This window comes from Onychostoma macrolepis, chromosome 04 (genome assembly GCF_012432095.1).
Source record: "Onychostoma macrolepis isolate SWU-2019 chromosome 04, ASM1243209v1, whole genome shotgun sequence".
Taxonomy (NCBI): Eukaryota; Metazoa; Chordata; class Actinopteri; order Cypriniformes; family Cyprinidae; genus Onychostoma; species Onychostoma macrolepis.
The window spans coordinates 8,340,906-8,364,532 of NC_081158.1; the positions used below are offsets into that span (position 1 = coordinate 8,340,906).

A 23,627-nucleotide genomic window follows, 5' to 3' on the forward strand; every position below is an offset into this window, starting at 1 on the left:
TTTTCATTTTGTAAAACAGCTTTATGGTTTTGTAAAGAGTTTTCAGATATACTGGCACTTAAAGTTCATGGTGTATGTACTGAATTCCTTCTCAGCTCTTCCCAGGCATTGCTGTTGATTTAATCTGGTTTATACCGTTTAAGAATAAAGCAGTAAAGTTAAGATCAAAGTCCATTTGTGTCCACAGTACATTGTTTGCAAAGGCTTGATCTTCCATGTTCACATTCATGTCATTTCACAGTTTTGCCACCATTAATAACACATTGTTCATCAGTGTTTCAAAGGACCAAGTCACCACTTTAGTTGAGGGGCCGCACACATGATGAAGTTATTAAAGATAATGCTTAGTTAATGATGACTACTGTATTTGAATGTCAACAGAATTCATGTGCTATGAGCTGTGATTGGCCAATTTTGGGGTCTGTCCATTTACCTGCAGGCTATGAAGATGAACATGCTGGATAACTCAGATCATAATTCAGAAAAACAGTTCTCACATTAATCGATATACTGTTCTAGCCTGTATGCATGCATGAAGTAATGTGGGTTTTTTGTATATTCTTTTAATAATTCAAAGAGTAGTCTTACATGGATGAATTCATGCTTTTTTAAATGCATGAATACATGAACAAAGAAAACATCATGATCATGCGTAATAAATCATAATTCATGATGATGTACTCATCTTAGTTAATGTTTGAATTAAGGGGTTGTTCATCCATGAAGTCATGAATGAAAAACGTTGAACTCATGTTAGTTCCTGATGATTCATGAGATATTAATGCATGAATTAATGCATAATTCATGCATGAATTTATACATGAATTCATGATAATTCATGTACCCTTACTGTAAAGTGTTACCATTTTTGTTAACCACAATGTTTGGCAGAGGTAGAAATAATGAAGAGGAAGGATGATGCGAGGGACATTTTATGGTTTCTGAATAAAAAGAAGCCTATGGCTGCCGCTGAGAGTGACAGCAGTGAGAGAGGGATAGAGAGGGAGAATCAAGGAGCAATGCAGCTCCCAACCATTTCCAACAGGTTAGCAAAATTTAGGCACGTCAAGATGAAGACAACCGGTGAAAATAATTTTATGTTCATGTGAAACTCAGATTTGCAATTTAAAACAATGATGGGTGAGAAATAAAGTGTGACAGCATTTTAGTGCCACGTAACAAAATAATCCAAAAAACACAGGAATAAATAGCAATTACAAGAGTAAAATCAAAATATTTTGAGTAAAAAGTAAAAAATAAATTAGACTGATTTGGCACACACATTGTTTCATGTAATACATTCTTTCCCCTCTAAATGATTAACTTTATTAAAAAAATAAACTTCTTATTTGCTACTTTATTCTCGTAATTTGACAACTTTGCTCTAATTATAATAATTAATATATATATTTCCAAACATTATTTTTGCCATTAATTGTAGTAATCCAGTGAGATTTTTGTGCTCCACACAGAGATCTGATCATCATCATCACCCGGTCTGTCTGGAATGACATGAAGAAACAGAACAAACTGAGACCGACTAAATCCAGAAGAACTGTGGAGAACAACGTCTCCAAGATGCTTCAAGAAACCTTCCTGCAAAGCTCCCTGGAAAAACTATGCACGAGTGTACCAAGGACAAAAGCTGTTTTAAATGCAAAGGGTGGTCACACCGAATGTTGATTTGATTTAATAGAAGTTAATTGATAAAGAAAATCTATTTATGGCATTATTTTTGACAGCGTCCTCACTTTACAGCATTTTTATACAAGTGCCTAAAACTTTTCACAGTACAGTAGCTTTGCAGGAAGGTTTCTTGAAGCATCTTGGAGACGTTGTTCTCCACAGTTCTTCTGGATTTAGTCGGTCACAGTTTGTTCTGTTTCTTCATGTCATTCCGGACAGACTGATGATGATCACATCTCTGTGTGGAGCATAAAAGTCTCACTGGATTATTACAATTAATGGCAAAAAAAATTGGAAAACATAAACTGATATTTCCTACTGACACACTACAGCAAAAGAAAGAAATAACTGACTTAAAACTATTTTTTGTTGGTGAAAATACTAGTGGCCTAAGGGCTGATGATACACGGGGAAACTTTGGGTAATGCTGCTGTCAACAGGCACCCATGTGAGACACAGGGCCCACGACGGATCTAAATTAGCCAGATAGAAATGTGTTACCCATTTTCAATAGGAAAGCGCCTAAGCAACATTGAGAAATTTTGCCGGGCAACTTTTTTTGAGCAAAATTCCCCTGTGTATCATCAGCCTAAGACTTTTGCACAGGATTGTATATATGTGTGTGTGTGTGTGTGTATGTACAGGTGCTGGTCATATAATTAGAATATAATCAAAAAGTTGATTTATTTCACTAATTCCATTCAAAAAGTGAAACTTGTATATTATATTCATTCATTACACACAGACTGATATATTTCAAATGTTTATTTCTTTTAATTGTGATGATTAGAGCTTACAGCTCATGAAAGTCAAAAATCAGTATCTCAAAATATTAGAATATTACTTAAGACCAATACAAAGAAAGGATTTTTAGAAATCTTGGCCAACTGAAAAGTATGAAAATGAAAAGTATGAGCATGTACAGCACTCAATACTTAGTTGGGGCTCCTTTTGCCTGAATTACTGCAGCAATGCGGCGTGGCATGGAGTCGATCAGTCTGTGGCACTGCTCAGGTGCTATGAGAGCCCAGGTTGCTCTGATGGTGGCCTTCATGTCATCTGCATTGTTAAGTCTGGTGTCTCTCATCTTCCTCTTGTTCAGGTCAGGCGAGTTTGCTGGCCAATCAAGCACAGTAACACTATGGTCATTGAACCAGCTTTTGGTATCTTTGGCAGTGTGGGCAGGTGCCAAGTCCTGCTGGAAAATGAAATCAGCATCTCCATAAAGCTTTGTCAACAGAAGGAAGCATGAAGTGCTCTAAAATCTCCTGGTAGATGGCTGCGTTGACTGTGGACTTCAGAAAACACAGTGGACCAACACCAGCAGATGACATGGCAGCCCAAATCATCACAGACCGTGGAAACTTCACACTGGACTTCAAGCAACATGGATTCTGTGCCTCTCCACTCTTCCTCCAGACTCTGGGACCTTGATTTCCAAATGAAATGTAAAATTTACTTTCATCTGAAAAGAGGACTTTGGACCACTGAGCAACAGTCCAGTTCTTTTTCTCCACAGCCCAGTTAAGATGCTTCTGACGTTGTCTCTGGTTCAGAAGTGGCTTGGTAGTCCTTTTCCTGAAGACGTCTGAGCGTGGTGACTCTTGATGCACTGACTCCAGCTTCAGTTCTCTCCTTGTGAAGCTCTCCCAAGTGTTTGAATCGGCTTTGCTTGACTGTATTCTCAAGCTTGCGGTCATCCCTGTTGCTTGTGCACCTTTTCCTACCCAAATTCTTCCTTCCAGTCAACTTTGCATTTAATATGCTTTGATACAGCACTCTGTAAACAGCCACACCTTTCAGTAATGACCTTCTGTGACGTACCCTCTTTGTGGAGGGTGTCAATGTTCGTCTTCTGGATCATTGCCAAGTCAGCAGTCTTCCCCATTATTGTGGCTTCAAAGAACAAGAGATACCCAGAATTTATACTGTAGGGATGGTCATTTATTCAAACTCAAATGTAAATATTCTAATATTTTGAGATACTGATTTTTGACTTTCATGAGCTGTAAGCTCTAATCATCAAAATTAAAAGAAATAAACATTTGAAATATATCAGTCTGTGTGTAATGAATGAATATAATATACAAGTTTCACTTTTTGAATGGAATTAGTGAAATAAATCAACTTTTTGATGATATTCTAATTATATGACCAGCACCTGTATATAATGTATGTGTTGTCTTTCAGCTGCAAACTTGGATGGTGAAGGTTCAGAAGAAGACAGCCAGAGTGTCAGTGACGGGGATCATGATCCACCATCACCAGAACCAGAGTCCCCAAACAGTTCTTCCCTCCCAGTAGGACCTGATGGTATGCTGCTGTTTTCATACTGCAGTTGTATCGAATATAATCCAAATCATAGACATTTGGATTAATGATTAGACAGTTTGCATGTCTTAATGACAGTGGGTTTATGAAAGTGTATTAGGTAGCCACCACAAAGGTTTTTTTTCCAGTTGTTTTTTTCCAGACATTTTCAAGTGCAGAGCAGAGGATTCTGTCCAGCCAAAGAATTATTCTGCTCCCCTAGGACCTGATGGTATGCCTTTTTTTCATTCCATAATTAAGCATGTAATGGCATCAAATTTTCATATCGTGAAAATTGATAATTGTTGAAGCTTTAATTACAGTATACTGTATTATCTATATTGTTATATGAAATTGCATTACAAAAACATGTTGAATAGATATACAAACTTAAGTGTTGTCCTATAAATAGCAAGTTTAATAACTTTTTTTCAAATACAAAAAATAAAACTCAAAATAGGTTAAAGTGAAAACAACAACAATATACAATAAAAACAACGAGTCTGAATATTTTCAACCAGTATCTAAAAATCTTTTCTTGGCTGGCATGTTTCAGCCTTTATTTGGTGTTGTTTGATAAACACCATAGCATTTACATGTGTAAAAATCTGAATGGCTGTTTGAAAACATGCAAATCCTATATAAATTCCTTTAATCTCTGAGATTATCACTGTAACATGGCTGACGAGACGTGAGACATTCGGATCCAAGTGCAAGCTTTTATTGATAGGCATAGTCATAAATACAGGCAGGGTCGAGCAATGGCAAACAGGTATGGCAGGGACAAGACAAAGAGTAATCCTAGGGCAAGCAAAGGTCGATGATCGGCGAACAGTATCCAGTGGGCAAGGCAGAGAGAATAATCCAGGGAACACGGGCTAGAAATCAAACACGGGAAAACACAATCCAAGACAGGTAGGGGAAACTAGGAAAACTAACAAGGGCTCAGAGAGTTGCTACAGCTAGGGGAGCGGTAAACACAAACAATACTCGGCAACGAGGGAAACAAAGTCCAGGGTTATATAAGGTGTGTGATCAGTGTGTGCGTGGGATCAGGTGTGCGTGTGATTAGTGCAATGAGTGATTGGTGACAGCTGTGATCAGTGTTGGATGATGGGAAATGAAGTCCAGTGTTATGTATGGTGTGAAGTCCATGTGGTGAGCGAGTGACCTCTGGTGGAGGGTGAATGGAAGTGCAGACTGGATTCGTGACAATCACATTCACTCTTTGCTATGGAGTACACTTCCCATGATCCCCCACTCCAGTCTGCCCAATCCTCAGAGCACTAATGACCAGCATCTGTCCCTTATCATCACCACAATCAGCACCTCTACAGAAGCCACCTTCACCATTCGCTCAGTGTCTGGCCTATGAATGGGAAGCTACACATTTACTTACCTGTTCCTTGTGATCTCCAAACATATTCTAATGTCTTCCAAAGATACTCAAGTGATCTTTCATTGTCTCCAGTGTTGTCTCCTTACCTCCCGTTATTGACCTGCGTTGTTCTTCATTTTGTATTCCTGTCTTCATCATTCATCACCAGACTCTCAGTAACCTGGTGAAATATACTTACATTAGTTGTTCTCCTGCACATTCATCCATCTATGAATCCTGTCCAGCTTCCAAGTCCCCTCATCTCAGCCAGTCCTGCCTGGCCTCCAACCTCTTTAAGGTGCATTCACACCAGACGCGAATGAAGCGTTAAGCGCGAGTGATTTACATGTTGTCAATGCAAAGACGCGAATAGACATCTTGCGGCGCGGTTCGCGCGAATTGAAAAATCTGAACTTTGGCGAAAATTCGCGCCGCATTAACCAATCAGGAGATTGCTCTAGTAGTGACGTGATTACGACGTAGCGAGGGAGACAGAAATCCGAAACAACAATGGACAACCTTGTCTCTCCAACTCCATCTTGGTCAGTCATTGCTCTGCCTTTGCTGTGAACTTCTTGCTCTGTGAGTCTATGCATCCCTGACAGTGACAATTGGGTGTTAGAAACAGAAAGAATGTGTTCGGTTGCTAACAGTGTCAGAGAGTATCTGCATTTTTGTTCAGCCTTTACACAGCAAACACCCAGTGTTGTAGAATTATTCATGGTATTTCAAGTACCCGCAATAACAATAATGTTGGTTTAGTACCACAATATACTGTTATAAACAATATACATTTCTGAATACTGGCATGTCTAGTTATGATTATTGGTTATATTATGTAATTGAAGGGCATTCACCCTTAAGTAGGAGTCACAAGTCTTATTTTATTTGCTTCTCTCCAGACATTTCCCAGTCCAGAGCAGAGGGTCCTATGCAGCCTCAACTCAAGGTCTTCCCCAAGACACAGCATGGGAATAGAAAGAGAGCATTCAATGCTTCATGGTATATGGACAACTCATGGATAGAATACTCTATTAGTAAAGACTCTGTTTTTTACTATGCCTGCAGGCACTACTCCCTTCCAAGTGCTCCATCATCCATATTCACATCAGAAACAGGCTTTTCTAACTGGAAAAACGTCTTGTGTGCAAGGAAGGTGGCTTTAAAGGTCATTCTAAATCAGACCACCCAGATTATCGCCCAAAGAGGTCACAGAGAGTCTGATGACTCAAATAACAAGGGCAACTTTTTAGCCATTTTAGAGCAGATTGCTAAACATGATCCCCTAATAGAGAAGCGCATGAATGCTTATGGCAATGCCAAGTACACAAGCAAAGGTATACAAAATGAAATACTCGAATGCCTGGCAGAAATGGTTCAAGCTGACATAATAAAAGAAGTTAGAGAAAGTGAGGTTTTCAGCATAATTGCTGATGAAACAAAAGACCTTCAAAAGAAGGAGCAAGTATCGCTGGTTATCAGGTATTACTATAATGGGATGATACATGAAAGCTTTCTTGACTTTAGAAGGGCTGACAGCTTAGATGCTGCAGGCCTAACCAGCTTGATAATAAATTGCCTTGAAAGACATGGACTAGAATATCACTTCACTGCTTCATGTCTGGATCATACGTACACACCAAATGGCTTGAAATTCAAAGAGAAATGTATGGTGGCCAGTCTCGTGAAATTCCAAGATTAAGTGATACTAGGTGGGCTTGTAAGTATGCGGCATGTCACAACCTGTTAGACAGACTCCCTGCAGTAGTCCGTGTCCTTCAGGAGATTGGAATTGAGAGTAATGGGGATCGATGCCCAGTAGATGCCCGTGGTTTACTTGGCCAAATTGACTTAAATTTCATTGGGCTTCTGGTTACTTTTAGTAAAGTACTGGTCCAGTCCAAGTTCTTGTCTGACATACTGCAGTCCCCCTCATTGGACCTAGCATCAGCTGTGAGTCTTGTCGATGCATTACTTGACACTTTGCAGCATTATAGGACTGATGCTTTTTTTGAGGTTTTATGGGCAGAGGTTGAGAAAATTGCTGTGAATTGTGATGTCACTATGGAAAAGGCTGAGAAAGGCAGTCAATGAGTAATAGGAGGCTAGGTGGATATTTAGTCACGACACCAACTGGTGAGCGTAGAATAGATCATGATGATAAGGAAAGCTTTCAGGAACATGTGTTCTATCCAGTACTCGACTCCATGATGGGTGAACTCCAAAGACGTTTCTCTAAACTAAATTGTAAAATAATGAAAGGAATCCAAGCCCTTCATCCACAAAGCAGCATCTTTTTACGTGAAGAAGATCTTTTTGCTTTTGCTGATATTTTTGATTCAAATGTTGACGATTTAGCACATGAGTTACATCAAATCAAGAGAGTGTTGGAGAGGAAAGAAAATAGTGGAATGAAAAGGCTGACGACCCTCCTCGAGTTTGTCAAATTTGTAGAACCATTCAAGGAGGTATTCCATGAGCTTTTTAGGCTTGGCCAGATTGCTATTGTAATACCAGTCAGTAGTGCCTTATGTGAACGAAGCTTTTCAGCTCTTAGCTTAATTAAAAACCACCTGAGAACAACAATGGGGGATGACCGCTTGAATCACCTTGGAGTATTGAATATTGAATCTAGGAGGGCAAAGACAATGGATATGAATGAATTTCTCAAACGTTTCGACGTCAGTCACAAAAAACGGAGAATTGTTCTTTTTTAAGATAGGACGGACTTACCTGTTACTTCAACTATTGTTTCTTTTTTCTCCGTTGTATTATAGACTTACCTGTTACTCCAGTGGGTTTTTCTCCTGTGTATTATAAAGACTTACCTGTTACTCCAGTCCAGCCATACTCCTGTGTCTGAGGATAGTTACCTGTGTACTCCTTAACTTTTGTGTTGTCTGCTTACTGGCCTGTACTCATCTCTGTTTATTATCAATAAACCTGCATCATTCTCTAACTCCATCTTCAGTGTGTCGTTACAGAAATCTGCTAGTGCCAGCAGCAATTGAATAATGAAAAAAAATTGTACATTATACTTGGCCCCCCTCTGTAAACTGTGGCCCTACTGTGGCCCCTGCCTTTAAAAAAATCCTAGATCCGCCCCTGCTGTCAAGTCATTTTGTTTAATAGGAGGAGGGAAGGTGAAGTGGCACGGATGACTGTAAAAAGTTTTGAAGATCGTGACATGTCCCAACTAAACGATGACATAAGCACTGGGCTTACAGAAGTTGAGAAGAGACTTTGCAAACAATTCGCCAGAGTGGAACTGAGGGGGAAAAAAGGACGAAAGGTTGCTGTGATCCTGACTTCTGATATGACTGCTAACCTGTCACTCCTCATTAGTAAGAGGAAAGAGTGTGGAATAACTGAAAAAACAATTACCTCTTCGCTATTCCTTGTAGTGATGGTCACTACAGAGGGCAGTTTGGTCAATTTGCAGATGCTTGTGGAGCCGAAGATCCTCAAAACCTCAGATCGCCACAGTAAGCCAAGTCATGAACTTGAAAGATAATGAACTGGACCAGCTGGCCGATTTTCTCGGCCATGACATTAGGGTGCATAGGGAGTACTATCGACTGCCCCAATCAACAATTCAGCTGGCTAAGATCTCAAAGCTGCTTATGGCTATGGAGAAGGGAAGTGTGAAGGATATACAAGGAAAATCTCTGGATGAAATTGGTGGTATGCATCATTTACATGTTGTTAAATCTACTTGGTGTATGTGTAATAATATTTAATAACATTCTTACAATGTAATTTAATACATGACATAGACGATATGGATACCGGATCAAAGCAACTCCCTAATGTTTCCACATTGCAAGGTACTGTTAAAATTGGCTCCCAAGGCTACTGAAATTGTTGTATTCTGTGTTGCGGATTTTGCAGTTGTATTGGTGAAATATTTAAAATAGGTTTTTTTTATACATTTAGATAACAGCCTACTGTTATTTCAAACATGTATGAAGTTTTTTTGCTTGTAGTTGATACCATTGGGTTTTTGTCTTGTTTAGTTTTTAGATAATGAAGAAACGTTGGCTTCTGTGACTTTTGGTTCGCCTCACCTCTCCGAGACTGCAGCTCAAGGTATAATCTCAATGATGGACCCAAAGATTGCCCAACATATCTCATGTAATGAGCTGGGACCTGTGGGTTCATTAGAGTATATTAAAAATGTTTTAGTCAGGAATTTTCCAGTTGTACGATGGTTAGAAACTTTGTTAGAAGCTTAACATTTTGTCATCTCTCTCCATTGTGACTAGGTATGGAACGAAAATTTCATATCACGATTATAGTATTATCATGGGCCAGGTGTGCCTAGTTACCACACAGGACCACCACTGTTTGGTAGCTGGAATGCTCCACATTAAAATATTGTGGCACCCTCAGCTTCCTCAACATATCTTGTGCCATATTCATAGTTATAATTCAGTGAGACGTAATATATTTAATTATTTATTCTATAGTTCAATGTAATATATTTATTTATTTATATTCATAGTTATAATTCAATGAGATGTAATTTATTTATTCGTCTGTCTGTTTTGCTTGCTTGGTTGGTTGATTGTATTGATTTGGAAGTTGTTTCCTACTCCTGTTTTACGTTTTAGATTACTTAACTGATACTGTTACTGCAATTATTTTTATTAAAAGTATCCATGTGTACATTACTGTGTTATTTTGTCATATGGCTCACATGGTAAAATCCACACAGCCCTGTCTATATTTATATATCTAGGACTGTACAAACATTCAATGGCCACACCATGGTATTATCTATGATTTTCTTTATTTTCATCAGATCAGATTATTATTTTGTATATTGTGCATAATTTAGAATTTTAATTTTTAAACTAAAACCACCATGGCATCCACTGGTCCCGGCTTCATTAGATGGCATTAAAGGGTTAGTTCACCCAAAAATGAAACTTCTGTCATTAATTACTCACCCTCATGTTGTTTCAAACCTGTGAGACCTTCGTTCATCTTCAAAACACAAATATGAACACACTGGTTTGTAGTGCAAACAGTTTTATCATTTACTGAACGTTGGTTTCCTTCTCATTATTTCCCTACAGCGGCTAAAGAACTGTATGCCTCGCACATTCACAGAAAATGGATTACATCTGCGTTGAAAAATAAAGTGGACCGCAAAAGAATATACAGTATCCAAATAAACATTGTGCCAGATATTTAATTGATCCAAACCATTGTTTGTGGTTTATGCCACTTCTGTTCCATTTTGGTGCTTGAAAGCATAGTAGGGACAACAGCCCTGCTGAAAAAAACAATGGAACCCTGCCCAAAACACAATAGAAAATGTAATGGTTTTAATGGTTATAATGGGAATTCTATTGGTTTTAATGGAAACTATAATGGTGTCTACTGGTATGTTATGGATTCTATTGGTGGGATGTTAAATCCTATTGGGAAAATGCCCAAAACACACTACAAAAAGCTAATGGTTTATAATGGTATTTTAATGGAAACCATTGGAATTTCTGTGATGATTTCTATTGGGCTTCTATTGTTTTTTTTTAGCAGGGAGACATTCCACATTCAGTGACACAAGAGCAAGAGCTGTTAACCAGCACAACTGGCTCCGAATCACGTAATGTCATCTGAGATGCACATAAACAAAAAAGTATTAATGGGTTTTTAAAAAGCAGAGTCATCAAGTATATCAGCAACAAAGTTGGAACCATATGTGTCTATGCTTGTAACAGGTAAAGACAACAACCGTTTGAGGTAGAACACGAGTGAGCCAAGTAAGTGAAATGCTTTCTGCATCTGCAGCCATCGCATCAGGTAAAACTACATTTTATATCATTATTCTGATTATTTTAAAACTAACTCCCATTTGTTTACAGTGTTACAGTCTAAACAAAGCATGCCAATGTCTACAATGTCTGCTACCCTGTATCTGAATGTAGTTTATACATTTGATATAAAAATTTCTACTAAGGTGAGAGTAGCCTGCAGATGGACGGATCGTAAAAATAACAGCACAATATTAGCCCTACTAGTTCAGGCTAGCTGAACTTTACCTTCATAATTGCAGAGGTAAGAAGACACATACAACTTGAAACCTTTCTCAAGTTTGCTCTGTGGCGTTGTAGTGCACATCCGGACAATTCTTCGCACATCATTGACTGTAAATTTGTGCAACTCCAGCAAACAATGTGTAAACTTTGATGACTCTGCCATAATCCAGTTTACCTCTGCTTTAAATCTCCCGAACCAGAAACTGAAGGATGGCCTTGTGCCAAATGCGTGCATAGAGCCCATTGGTTTTCTACCAAAACAACCCACATCTGACCACATCTACTCTCTTCTAGGGGTGGCACGGTACACAGATGTCACGGTTCGATACAATTTCGGTACAACAGGAAAAAAAAAAAAGAAATCTACTATGCTCAGTTTCTTTTCATTTATTTTGAACAGACAGTAGTGCAAATTACAATTTTTCCCATCTAGATGTGAAAATACTAAATATTATTACATGTTATATATATAAAATCTGTTTTGTTTTCATTGTGAGTGTACACAAATAAAAGCAGACCTTTATACAGTGATTATTAATAAGACAATAAGTGTTTAAAGTTGATTCTGCTGGTATAAGAAAACAGTTGAAGTGATCGCGCCACACACACACAAAAAACACATCGGTTCCAGCATTGCTAACTTGACAGCACAGTTGGTACTTTATCAAAATAAAATACAGTGAGACAAACATCAGCGCGCGCGCCTCTGTGTCACCGTTGGAACGCGACTGAAGTACAAAGCCTATAATTTACATAATAAATAATAGCTTAGCATTCAGATACTTTACATCGCAAATATGGAAATACTATGGAATATTTGGATTTGTGCCGAATGAGAGAGATAGGATACACGAGCACAAAGCTCCATTTCGCAAACAGTTGAGTGCGCAAGCCTTTAAAGTATACTCCCTTGTCAGTCTATGTGAGAGACGCGTTCAGAATCAGCACATGGTCATTGTCTAGGGGGCTTTGTTTTCAAGTGCGCAACTCATGGCATTCGCTGTTCTTCTGCTAGCGGTTATCAAACAGCGTTGCATTACTGCGAGCGCCCCCTTCTGGATTGGAGGTGAATTGCCTGCATTCGTCGTAAGGCCTCATGAACCGAACTGAGACGCCCGTACCGTGACGGTTCGGGACGAATACAATGTACCGTGCCACCCCTACTCTCTTCATAAACTAATGAATAAAAACATCAAGGACAAACAAAGAAAAATATTTGCATGTTTTGTCGATTTTTAAAAAAGCATTCGACTCAATTTGGCATGATGGTTTACTGTACAAACTCCTAAAAATTGGTATTGGTGGAAAAACCTTTAATATTATACAGTCTCTGTTCACCAACAGTAAATGTGCGGTGAAAATCAACAATCACAGAACTGCATTTTTATGCAATAAAGTCATGATGTGGTCCATTAAAATAACCCATTAAAACTTGGATTAAATTATATAACTCAAATAATAAAACCAGTTCTTTTAAATGGATGTGAAATTTGGGGACCAGCACTAAATTAAAAAAAATGGGATAAAACTACAATAGAAAAACTACAACTAGAAATTGTCAAAAAATTTTAGGGGTCCACAGAGGCACGTCCAATGATGCCTGCATAGCTGATTTAGGCGTATACTCACTGAAGATTGAGATCCAGAAGAGATGTGTTCAGTTCTGGCATCACCTCCATCGATCTGATCCTGATTCAATCCAATATAAAGCCCTCCTCGCCAAAGAAACCTCACCAGAATCTCATCCGCTCACTCTTCAGCTAGTCCATAAAACCCAACTCCTCACTGACTACAGCTACAACCCCAAAGCCATTGTTAAAGAAATTGACAAAAATCTAAAAGACACTCATGATGAACCACTAAAACCACAATTTGACCTTCAAAATACACTCCAGTGTTACTCAACCCTAAACAGAACCACTGAATTCACCAATTATTTATTGATTAAACCATTTAAAGAAAGACAAATCCTCTCCAAATACAGATTAAGTAACCATGATTTAGAAATGGAGAAAGGAAGACATGGACAGAGCAAGAGCAGAGGATTTGTAGACACTGTAATCTACAGCAAATAGGGGACGAGAAACACTTTCTGCTGATTTGACCTAAATAATCACAATTCTCCCCAGATTTGAAGCACCGATTCCATCATTTATTGAATTTAGGCCCCATTTACACTAGTGCGTTTTCATTTTAAAACGGCATTTTAGAATGAAAACGATCCCCGTTTACATTGGCGTTTCAGAAACGATCTCTGTCTAGACTACACAAATGAAAACGCATGTCACATGACCATTCATGCTGGTACAACCATAGATATGTAAAGGTAGATTGGAGCAGTTGAATGGGGAATCTACCTATACATATCTATGGGTACAATAATGAGCATGATGTTATTGTTTACACGGTCATCAAGGATACGCAGAGCGAATGTGGGCAGCCACGCCATCGTTTTCAAAAGTTTCTGTTTTGATCCGTTTACACTGAAACGCAATCCCGGAGTTTTCAAACTAAAACGGGGTCTGCAGCGTTTTCAAGTCTCCGTTTTCAACCTCGAAAACGCCGGAGTAGTGTAAACGATAGGCGTAACCGTAGAAAAAGTTATGCGCTTTTAAAAGAAAATGCACTAGTGTAAACGGGGCCTTAGTGATACTGAGAAAAAGCCTTTCTTACTTGGAGAAAATGACAACACAGCTGCACTAGCTGCAAAATTTGTGTTAGCCACTCACAATGTTAGGTCTTAAACATGGTTAACTCTAAACTGACTCACTTTCTCTTTTCATCTGTTTAGATGGATCTTATTTATTTGTTATTGTTTTATATATGAATGTTAATGCTTTGGCAACATTGTGTTACACAGTCATGCTAATAAAGCTTAATTGAATTGAAAATATGTTTTGTTAGCATGGTCTGTGGCAGACTTTTCTTCGTGTCAGAGCAACATTTCAATAAACAAGAAGTAAATATAAGTGGATTAAATTGTAGAGACAATGAATATTGTCTTTTGCTCTACTTCACGAAAATGGTTAAAAAAAGCCATGTTGTGCATCTCTAGCAACATACAGCGTTTCCTTACTGAATGAATTAGCGTTTTTGAACAAATTGGGCGAGTCATCCACTGATCCATTCATAAAAACAGTTTATTACGTCGTTCCTGAATGAATCAACCGTTTTGAAAGAGTCGATTGAATAAATGACTCAAAGACTCCTCAAGACAGTGGCTTGCTGCCACGTACTGGCAATTTTCCGAAAGGAAAATAAAGGAAGTGACGTGGGGCCAAGTATGGTATCCCATAATTGGAATTTCCTGTCGAGCAGTTGGGAGTTCGGTGCCTTGCTAAGGGCACCTCAGTCGTGGTATTGAAGGTAGAGAGAGCGCTGGACATTCAAGCCCCCCACCTACAATCCCTGCCAGACCTGAGACTCGAACCCGCAACCTTTGTGTTACAAGTCCGACTCTCGAAATATAAAAGGTCTTGTAGCTCACCTTAAGTGTCATTTGCAAGAGAATCTTGAAGTGACATGTCCTTACAATGGATGTGCAAAGACTTTCAAAGTCATATCCTCTTTTAAATCTCATTTATCAAGATATCACAAGCAGTGGGATGTTACAAACATTGCTCAAAGTCATATTCGTGAGACAACAGAGTATGCACCTGCTGATTCTGATAATGGATCAGACATTGATAGTAAAGTCCAAACAGTGCAGCAAGATGGAGACTCTGACCTAGGGTCAGCCCAAGATAAATACACTTAAAACATGACTCTTTTGTTTCTTGGCTTGCATGCAAAGCATCTAGTCCCAGCATCTACAAACTAAATGAAGTGAAATGAAAGTACTACAGGACATACAGCATGAGTTTACTATGGATTTGTTTTCAAGAAGACTCCAGGAATATGGTGTGCCTGACGAGGCTTTACAAAATCTAGGAAAACATGTATATGAACAAAGCCCCTTCCAGGGCACACTACATACAAATAGCGGCACCTTAACGACACACCACCAAAGGCTGCAGTATTACAGGAAAGAATTCAGCTTAGTAGAACCAGTACAAATAACTTCAGGCCATGATGACAAAGGCTGCGTTTACACTTGGCATTAAAATGCGATCACCATGATCCGATCAAGCAGATCAGATCATCAGTCAATCAGAACATGGTGCGTTTACACTTGGCAACATCAGCTGACTTCTCTCTTTGGATAACCAATCGGACCTGTCTTTTCCGCGCAATATTTAAATAAGTCTGCAGAGAATGGCTTGGTGCAAAGTCAACCTGAAGTGGTGGGTTTTCTTTTGAAAAGCATTTTCAGTCACGGGACATTTTACAAATCAAAGAGATAAGGCTACAAGTCTCACTAGTGCTCCACAGCCTGTTGTTCTCTGTCTTTCTTGTGACCGTTAGGGAGAGAGGAGGCGGGGTTTTGCGTGACGCTGACCTACAAATGCAGACACAATGGCCGTTTCTCAATACAAAGTACGCAAAGTTCGGACTTGCGTCCTCGGTAGTTCGGACTTTGCAAGTTCGACTCAGGAGTGCAAACTCTCGAGGACGTGAGGATGCAAGTCCGGTAATTCTGCAGCTGCGTACTTGATTATGTCACTCAGCTCTCGATTTTTGTACATTTTAACAATTTTTTTTTTTTACTATTAAACATGTTAATGTGTTTAGGCAACACATGCATAATCTGATTATCTTCAATGTATATTTATAATAAAATGAAATATGACGTAAAATAACTGCCTCTTTTCGTTAATTAAAATTTTAAAAAGTGGGGAAAACCGTTGTGGACGTTGTGATACTAAACTTAAAAACCAAAATCAAAATGGAACAGGTAACAATTGCCATTGCAGTTGGTTTACTTTACCAAGAAGCTGAAGAGGAGGCTGCCCAAATAAGGAGGCAAATCCGCCAAAGAAGAGCCAGGATGCGGTGGAGGATGATGAAGAGGCGTGCCTTACTTACATGTCTCTCTGGCTTTGTACGTTTGTCTAATCGTTATGCTTTTCTGCACACCCTGTCCATGTATTTATGTGGTCCTGACCATTTACTTGGTAGCCTATATCTAAATAAAAAGTAATAATAATAATAGTAATAATAAAATTGAGTTTACTAGTGTATGAAAGATGGGTTCAAGTGTACTACATCACAGTTGAGTCCACTTGATGATCTTATCTTAAGTACTAAAGAATCATTTTTAGTATATTAAGTACAAAATTAGTGCGTGAAAATAGATAACTTTAAGTACATTGTGCACGTTTTTCACCTGAGATATCAACTATTGCTGGGATGTTGAATCAGTTCTCATTAGATTTATCTAGATGTACCAAATAAAATAACAAGTACAAGGGAGGTCTGACAGTTAGTTAAATGTTGAAATAAATGAGCTCACATTACACACCTTTTGTTTGTCCTTTTGGTGCTCAAACATCAAGAGGTTGATCCTCAATTGGAAAGGCTTTGTACAGTTAGGTGCACAAACATCACTTTAATGCATTAACACAAAAGGACATTTCGTGTCTATGATTCAGTATTCATATAGGCTACAATAACTTTTTGACTACAATGCTTATCAATAAAAACAGAAACAAGTACCTCACCAAACAGATTAAATGTCTTCAATTAATTGCAGACAACATGATTAGAATATAGCTGAATAAATATTAAATAGTAAGAAAAAGGCTATTAATACATAATATAACAATGATAAAAACTATTCTGAAAATACATATATTTTTTTAACAGGAACAAAATACCTTTCATAGGTATGCTCAAATTAGTGACCAGGTACCTGTCCTGGTGAAGTTTTTTTCAGGAGAGGATTTAAAATCAGCCTTCAGGCTCTCGAGGAACAGCATCAACATGATGGTCCAGATGCTGCCCCGGCAAAAAGCCCATGGATGGAGCCATGAAATTGAAGTGCTGGTTACAGTATACTGGCTTGCCTGTGGGGCGTCCTACAGGGTAACTGTTGACATCTTTCACATGCCACTAGCGACAGTTTGCAGGACTGTCCGCAATGTCGTAGAGAAAATAATGACCATCCTCCACAGAGTCATTTATTTCCCCAAACCAGAGGAGATGGAGGGAGTGGGGGCTGGCTTGAGGCATTTCGCTCTGCTGCTGGTGCCATCGATGGGTGCCATGTCAGGATACTTCCTCCTGCAGAGCCACAAAAAAAATGCTACATAAACAGAAAAAAATTTCCTTCTATAATACTACAGGGCATCTGTGATGCCAGTGGTGTATTCATAGACGTGTAAATTGGCAATCCAGGATCTGTACATGATGCTCTTGTCCTGCGCAGATCACCCATGTATCGGCAGGCTCTGTATCCACCAGCTGGATACTTTCTGCTGGGAGATGGCGGATATCCATGCCTGCAGCATCCAGTTGCAATTGTGACCCCATACCGCCAGCCTGTCGCAAGTAAGATCACTCTTTTTGTCTCATTAGAGAGACACACATTCGTTAAGTTTTTGTGAATTGTGGGAATTTTGACTTGAGTATTGTTGTGTTTTTGTTACTGGCCAAACAGTATTTTCTATCCCCTAACCCAACTCTACCCCTCAAAGAAATCTTCTTTGCATTTTTACACTTTAAGATAAACATCATTTATTTATTTATTTTTTTAATTTTTACGTTGTCGGGACCGCTGGGCAGACACAAAATTCTAAAACAAAACGAACACAATAAACAAGAATGAACATTCTCCTCTCTCTCTCACACACACACACACACACACACACACACACACACACACATAAGATACAGCAAACTGTTACTTTCGTGACTATACATTTTCTATATGAATCTTGATTAACAGGCCAAGTTGAAGTCCAAGCCCAGGCACAATGCAAAGGCAAGGTACATTATTGAGCGTACCTTTGCAATGCTAAAGACGCGCTGGCGTGCCATTTTCTTAAGGGCCCTGGAGATCTGTCCTCTGTTCGCTCCAAAGGTGATTGGTGCCTGCTGCATCCTCCACAACATTTGTGTGGCAGCAGGTGATATCCTGGAGGAAGAGGAAGAGTATCAGGAACAAGATGACAGCGAGGATGACACCCATGTAGTAGCTGATGAGAGGAACCTGTCAGGGAACCATCTGCGAGGACGACTTGCTGCTCAGCTCTCTTCCCCTGAAGAACTGCCTGCATGTCTGGGTGAACATGACTACATCTAGACAGGAAATCTATCCAGATGTACATGTTCAGTAGAAATTTGAGAGAAGTTAAAACATTAGACTGAAAATTGTTTAGTAAGATAGCTATGAATAGATATATGTATATGTTAATATGTTGATGTTAGTATTTCTTCTGGATAATTTTAAGTTTAACCATGACTGTAAATAATTGTATATAATTATTTGTGTTTTGATGTAAATCTATAGAATAGACAGTTGCTTTCAAGAATAAACTGCCTGGCTTGAATTAGAAACTGCTCATTTATTTAGAATTTATTAACTAATTTTTCAAACAGAGACAGATAACAGTCTGCTCTGGCTGCTGCTGCCCTTTCTCTCTCCACTGCTTGTCTCTCCCTTTCTTCTTCCCTCTCTGCTTGTTCTTTTAAAAACTCTAGAAGAGCCTGGCTGTCCCTGTGCCTCTTTCTGGACTGCTGGCTGCTCCTGGGTTCTTCAGAGGGGGTAGAAGCTGGTGTGCTGACCGAGCCACCTGTAGTGGCAGTCAGGCTTGATGCCACAACCAGGGGCGGACTAATTGAGTGCAGCATCCATTGCAGTGTACCACTGTCAGGTAGCAGCAGTCACACTACCAGCCTCTACCCCTTTTCCCGTGGGTGGGTCCCTAAGCTCCTGAAAATTAAGTGAAACATACTGTTGCATTTATTATGGAAGCCATAAGAAGCCATACATTATTATTATCGTATTACACAGCCCTATGAAATGCTTGATTCTGATTGGTCAGTGTTGCCAATGTTAGTATTTACATCAATCTCAGGAAGGCTCTTTCATTTTATAACAGAAAGCAGAGAAACAGGAATTACCTTGTATTTGTCCTCCAGATTGTTCCATTTCTTTTTGGCCTGTTTGACAGTAATGGCCAGACCAGAAGTGGAAATAAAGTACCTGAACAAAACAAAAACAGTGACACCCTGACACGTAACATTAAAGGATTAAATCACCCAAAAACTAAAATTCTGTCATTAATAATTACTCACCCTCATGTTGTTCCGAACCAGTAAGACCTTTGTTCATCTTCAGAACACAGATTAAGATATTTTTGATGAAATCCAAAAGCAACTGAAATGTTCCCAAGCCTGGAAATGTAGTAAGGACATCGTTAAAACAGTCCATGTGATTTCAGTGGTTCAATCGTACTTTTATGAAGCTATGAGAATACTTTTTGTGCACAAAGAAAACAAAAATAACAACTTTATTCATAAATTCTTCTCCTCCAATCACCATTTTCTGCCATTACCATATCGTTATTTTTGTTTTCTTTGCACACAAAAAGTATTCTCATAGCTTCATAAAACTATGATTGAACCACTGATATCACATGGACTGTTTTAACGATGTCCTTACTACATTTCTATGCCTTGAATGTTGTAGTTCCCTTGCTGCCGATGGAGGGTCAGAAAACTCTCCGATTTCATAAAAAGTCTCTTAATTTGTGTTCTGAAAATGAAAGGAACTAGGCCTATCCCTTTCATTTGAAGATAGCCCATATCTGGCTCCAAACCTTCCCAGACATACATGCAATGATACAATCACTCAAAAAACAATACTCACTCCTATCCACTTTTGGAGGAATTGTGCCTCCCGGTGAACAAGTTCTCGTTGGCTGCCCGCCATTCAATTAAAGCCAAAGTTTCTTCAGCAGTCCCTTGATTAAAATATTAATTAAATGTTATTTTTAATGAACAATTTTAAAAGAAGCTGGTACAAAAAAAAATGGATAAACACAAGAAACAATTCGGTCAAATGTACAACACAGCGCTCTAGTACAACATTTATGTTGCATAAAAATATATAGTAAGGAAAGTTAACTTTGCCCTCAGCCAAAACAATTTTGCTGGGAAGAAATAATGGATTCGAGACCAAAGATTGTCCCGTAGATTTACCCAAAGCCCAAACTCAATTTTTATTTGGTGTATCTAATATAACCACTACAGAGATGTAAGAGGCATCGGCAAAGATCAGGAGAACTTGCCGAGGCACGGCTGTTCTTGACGAAGTAAATTACATGAGCGCTGACTGACCTTGGATCTCCGAAATCATCAGAGCAAATTTACAAATAGGCGCTAACTTTATAAACTGACTGCAGATTTAAAAGTTAAAACAACCATATTCTCGACTCAAAAAATCTTAAAACTACATTTCATGACACAACAACAATAGTATTTTGAAAATATAACTTACAGTTGTGCGTTCTCTCCTCCGCCATTGCTGCTCGACCGTTGGTGCGAAATGGATTCTGGGATATCAGGCTGCCTTAAGTTCACATAAGTTCACATAAGTCACCTCTGGATGCATCCTTGATAAAGGAGGCGGAGCAAGAACACATCCGGGGATTTGAACTGTACTTGGCTCGATGTGAACTTTGAATTGGAACAGTACTTGGGCGACGACTGATGACGTTTCACAAGTCCACAAGAACACAAGTACAGACAAGAACGCATATTGAGAAACGGCCACTGACTAGATTGTGTTTACATTACATTGTTAGATTGATAAATGTGATCAGCTCTCAAAGAAACAAGCGCAGATCCGAGCACACAAATTAACTTACGACAAGGTTCACGTGTGATTCATGAAACATTCGTATGCAGCCAATCCCATCGTACGAATGATCGTATGTTGATAAATGTTGTGGCTGAAAACAGTCGTCATTTGAATATCACGCCCTTAAATATTCACGTTTTAGAAGCCTCACCCCAAGAGTTTATGACATGGAAAAACATAACCCGGCCAAAAACAGGAACTTCTCCGACCAAGAGATAGAAACTCTGATCTTACTAATCTGATATTACTAATAAGATTTCAGTAATGATATTACAGTTACCATCCATAAAACAGCTTAGTTACTTTTGATACCTCAATCCCGCTGATTTAAAATCCAACAATCAAATAATTCCTAGATTTATTTCCATAATTTTCACGACTCGCACATGCATGTGATGTCCCCAGTCCAGCAGGCAAGCTTGGAATATGGAAAAGCTTACATTCAGCAGATAGAAATATTGCATTATATTGATTTTGTCAGGAAAAAAGATGATCTGAACACTGTTGTGTAAGTTGTGGCTTTACTTGACTCTGGAATTACATCCCTCTGATCAGCATGTGGTACATTATATTACTATAATTAAAAATCTTTTTGGAAAATTAATCAGTTTCTTACAAACTTCTGTGATTTGATAAAATACACAATGAAATATAATCGTATACGAGTAACAAAGATATTACAATTAGCTTCAAGCTACACATGACAATTCATGAGATTAATACAACATTTCTACTGTCGCTATCAATGAGACCAGCCAGACCCCAGCCTTGTTTTGACACCAACTGAAGAGCGTTGCTGCGCTCATCGGTCTTCTTCAATCTCGGGCATAAGTGGTAAAAAAAAAGTAGTTTTTTAAAAATCTAATGCTACTCTTTAATTTTGTCTGTCTTTATTAATGATACAGACGCAGAGTTGTGTTCATTTTACTTTATTTTTTTCCTCTTTCAGATCAGTCAGAGCCAAGCACCAGTCATGTACACCCCCCAGAGGTGTAAAGTAACTAATTACTGTACTTAAGTATCTTTGAGTACTTTGTGGTTTTACTGAGTATCAAAGACATTAGCAACTTTGGTAACACTTTACAATAACAGTACATGAATTATCATGTACTAATACCTTAATTAATAATTACTTGACTATGAACTAATGAAGAGTTGAGACATGTATTAATCAAGAACTAACTTAACTACGACATGAGTCATATGAATTACCGCATGAATAACACCACCTTAATTACATGTTAGTTCCTGCATGTTAGTTAATGTATTAATTAACACTTTGGGGTAAACTAAATCAAACATGCTCTAGAAGAAAGATTCATGAAAATGGCACACTGCAAAATTGTTTATAAATTTTCCACCTGCAGCTATGTCACAAACATCAGTGAATGACAGTGGATTTTTTGCAATATTTACGTTTAACCAACTCATCCAACGCACAATGATGCATTCATAATTAAAAACAACTTCATCTCATCCTGTTTTGAGTGATTCCATTGCTGCCCTCCTACAATAATGTATTCATTAAGCAGATGCAATTTTCCAAATTAAAATCAGTGTTAGCAGAGATGATGGTTATGTTATGGATTGGTTTACTGTCTTTATATCATAATAATGCACTGAAATCAGACGTTTGTCTTGTGTTCTTGCTCTTCTTTTGGGCCACTATTGCTCCTTCAAAATGTTAACCTTCCTCCTACCGTTCAGTTCCTTCTCCATCCAAATGCAGTCACATGACCTCTGCTCTTCCACTTTTTTACAAACCACCAAAAAACACCAAATATCTGATTTAGATGAGCTGAATATGTATAAAACATGTGTAATTTATAACTTTTAAAGATGTGCCCCTCCAAGACAAGTCATGACATGATACATTGACAACTCATGAATTCATGTTAAGTTATAAGTAATTAATGATGAGTTAATGATATTGTGCCCCCCCAAGTAAAGTCATGACATTATGATACATTAACAAATCATGAATTAATGTTTATGTTAGTTAGTCTATGAGTTGTTAATGATTTATTAATGTGTACAGTCAAGTAAAGTCCAGCGTGATCTCATGATAATTCATATGTATTTTACGTAAAATGTGGTTCTATAAAACGTACATTTACTTACGTTTTTACAGGCACTAAAACGTACAATACTAACGTATTTTCAGCATCTAAATGTACAAATACTTACATATTGACAAAAATGAATCCTTATGAATATTGAAATCGCGGAATTAATTTTATTATTAGTTGTCATATCAATTACCTTGTTTCCAATTGCATCATTAAATTGTTTACTTTATATGAAATGATAACATTTCGTTTTATTGTGTGATTTCTGCTGCCGGCTCGTTTCCAATAATAGGCCTACAAGTTAAACAAGACTTAACTTTAAACCTTAAAATAAATAACATCTGAAATCGTTTAACCTTTACTTGTCATGAAATGTTTACTTTATTTGCCAT

At 38.3% G+C, this 23,627-nt stretch overlaps 1 long non-coding RNA gene across 3 annotated transcripts; it reads right to left on the reverse strand.

The window, feature by feature from the left end:
• Positions 1-17,196: 17,196 nt before the first annotated feature.
• Positions 17,197-21,790, reverse strand: LOC131538842 (uncharacterized). Of its 3 annotated transcripts, none has more exons than XR_009270695.1 (6): positions 20,804-21,790; positions 20,174-20,267; positions 19,426-19,507; positions 18,512-19,234; positions 18,307-18,436; positions 17,197-17,583 (listed from the first exon to the last, which is right to left on the reverse strand). It is a non-coding gene; the product is annotated as an uncharacterized LOC131538842 (long non-coding RNA). The 3 variants fall into 3 exon arrangements; XR_009270696.1 differs by adding an exon at positions 17,707-17,841 and having other exon boundaries at positions 18,307-19,234; XR_009270694.1 differs by having other exon boundaries at positions 18,307-19,234.
• Between the last annotated feature and the right edge of the window lie 1,837 nt (positions 21,791-23,627).